This window comes from Dreissena polymorpha, chromosome 5 (genome assembly GCF_020536995.1).
Source record: "Dreissena polymorpha isolate Duluth1 chromosome 5, UMN_Dpol_1.0, whole genome shotgun sequence".
Lineage (NCBI taxonomy): Eukaryota > Metazoa > Mollusca > Bivalvia > Myida > Dreissenidae > Dreissena > Dreissena polymorpha.
In genome coordinates, this window is record NC_068359.1 from 9,114,909 (window position 1) to 9,117,466 (window position 2,558).

The 2,558-nt window shown below is 29.9% G+C and overlaps 1 long non-coding RNA gene across 1 annotated transcript; it reads right to left on the bottom strand.

The window, feature by feature from the left end:
* Positions 1-469: 469 nt before the first annotated feature.
* On the bottom strand, positions 470-1,384 carry LOC127880742 (uncharacterized). Its single transcript, XR_008049721.1, has 3 exons — positions 1,361-1,384; positions 1,038-1,228; positions 470-745 (listed from the first exon to the last, which is right to left on the bottom strand). It is a non-coding gene; the product is annotated as an uncharacterized LOC127880742 (long non-coding RNA).
* Between the last annotated feature and the right edge of the window lie 1,174 nt (positions 1,385-2,558).

Consider the following 2,558-nt stretch of genomic DNA (forward strand, 5'->3'; position numbering starts at 1 on the left):
AGAAAATATTGAAACTTAACATTGTAAATAAGTACTTAACAAGATGTAAAATAAATATCTGCATTTCAGTTCTTAGTGTGCCTGTTCCTGTGAATAATAAGGAAATTAAACCAAGCAGGAATCCAGCTATTTGTAAAAGGTATATCCTAATTTTTTTCTCATTTGTTACATATTCAAACTGTGTGTTATAATTCCATTTATTTGATAAATTTAATAATATCATTAAGGAAATCAAATTTAAATGGGAAAACTCTTAGACCTTACTTAGATTTAAAAATCAACATTAACACTGCAGATGTATGACATAATAAATAAGATTTTGTTATTAAGTTATAATAACTTATTATTTATAAATGTTTATGGTAAAAAATGCTACAAAGCACTTTCCTATAAATCAGGAAAGAGCAGACCCTGAGGGAACTGCAGATGGCATATTATGCTGGAGCCATTGCAGTTCAACAGGAAAATATTCAAAATTATTAAACTATATATTTATGAACACACATTTTAAAGACTTGTTTTGTCTTTTTCAGATGTAAATGAACACACATTTTATAGACTTGTTTTGTCTTTATCAGATGTAAATGAACACACATTTTATAGACTTGTTTTGTCTTTATCAGATGTAAATGAACACACATTTTTAAGACTTGTTTTGTCTATGTCCGTACATCAGTCTGAATACTATTACGCCATACATAGATCAAGTCACCCATGGTGCCTTGTAATGTCCGTCCGTCTTCATCTGCAATTAATGTTATTTATTGATGATTAGTTGTATTACTCATTATTATTGTTATTAATATTGTTATAAATATTATTATTTATTTATGTTATAAATGGTTTTTTAATATTCAATATTATTATTAATATTATAATTATTGTGCATTGCTTATTAATGTAATGCTTTTGTTCATTTTTAAGCTAGATTTAAACAGCCTTTTACTTGCTAAGTAAAATATTTTTAACAAATTTATTGCACATAGTCATAACATTTGTTTCATGTATTCTTAGCATTGAATGAATTATTTTCAAACCTGAAATAGTTTGCAGTTATTGCATCCCTGATAGCCTGCCCGTCAGGGTTACCCTCAAGCTGGACAAGTGGTGGAGGTTGAGGGTCTTCTTCCTCTGGGAATGCCTCCCTCTCACCCCATGCCTTAGCGAGATTGTGCAATACTACACATGCCAGAATTATTTTTGTTACCTTGCCCGGCTTCATTCGTACCTTAATGTTTAAAGAACATTATTAAACATTTTTAAATTAAAATAAGTTAATTTAGTGCATATTTTTAGATATTTCATGATATTAAACATAAATGTTTTAGTGCTTATTAACACATTAATACTTAATTAATACCTCTCCATGAAGGACATGAAACCTCTTTCGATAACATTTCTTGTCTTTGCATGTGCGTCATTGAACATCTGTTGCTGTGGGGATCCTGGTGTAAATATGCTATAGATACAATATTAATTTCAAACATATAACATCAAAATGAACTTAGACATGTGTTATAAGAAAAGATTCAGTACAATGTATTTTGTAAAGACCGGTAAATGGATAAGGTGTTCAACAGAGAAGCACTCACCAGGATGCAGGTAAGGTGTCATGAGAAACTTCCTGCATGGATAGGCACTGTCCCCTAACACAATTCCATCCTCCAAACCTTTGAACAGAACAATTAAACAACAATTACAGAATGATCCTCTTCTAAATGTATATAATTTTTTGGGGAGATCAAAGGAACGTTCCCAGTGGGGTTCGAACCCATGACATCCAGTTCGCTAGGCGGACATCCATTACGCCACGGCGAATAACCTTTTATAAGTATACATTTATAAATGAGAAACAGGAACATGCAGAACAATAAATGAAATAGCATTAAAACAAAAATCAATCAATTTTAGAATATGCGCTTACCATGATGATGGGCTTCCAAATAATCAGATAGTACTGAGGTTCTGAAAACATGAGCATCATGAGTACTTCCAGGCCATGTGGCATTTATGCTGGTGAATACACCTGAAATATGATTACATAGAATATAATGTATGCAATTTAACTTTAGACATTCCGTTGCAGTAAATCATTCAAATAGTATGATACATCTTATTATTAAAATGTAGCAAGAAAATAATTCTTTGTAGCCTCTTTTACTGTATATTCATGCACTTAAGAGTGAAATTGACTTTTTCTACTGAATCAAAAGAATTTCACCACAAGTGAGACATTAAATTAGACATTTTATATCTTTCCAACAAAAGTATGGCAAAATAATTTACAAAGCACACCCTAGCAACCACTAATTTGTCTGTATCTTTCCTATCAATCTGTTCAATCAACATTTTTATAGGAAAAGATAAATCTTTTGAAGTAATTTTGATATAATCATTAAAAAATATATCTTATAGACTAATAAACACAAAAACACTGTTTAAAAGTGAATATTTTCAAAATTATTGTTTTTTCTCTAACAAAATCTAAAATTCACATGTTTTTAACCAACATAGAACATCTATGTTGTATGTTTTTTAAATAAGCATTACTTACTAAA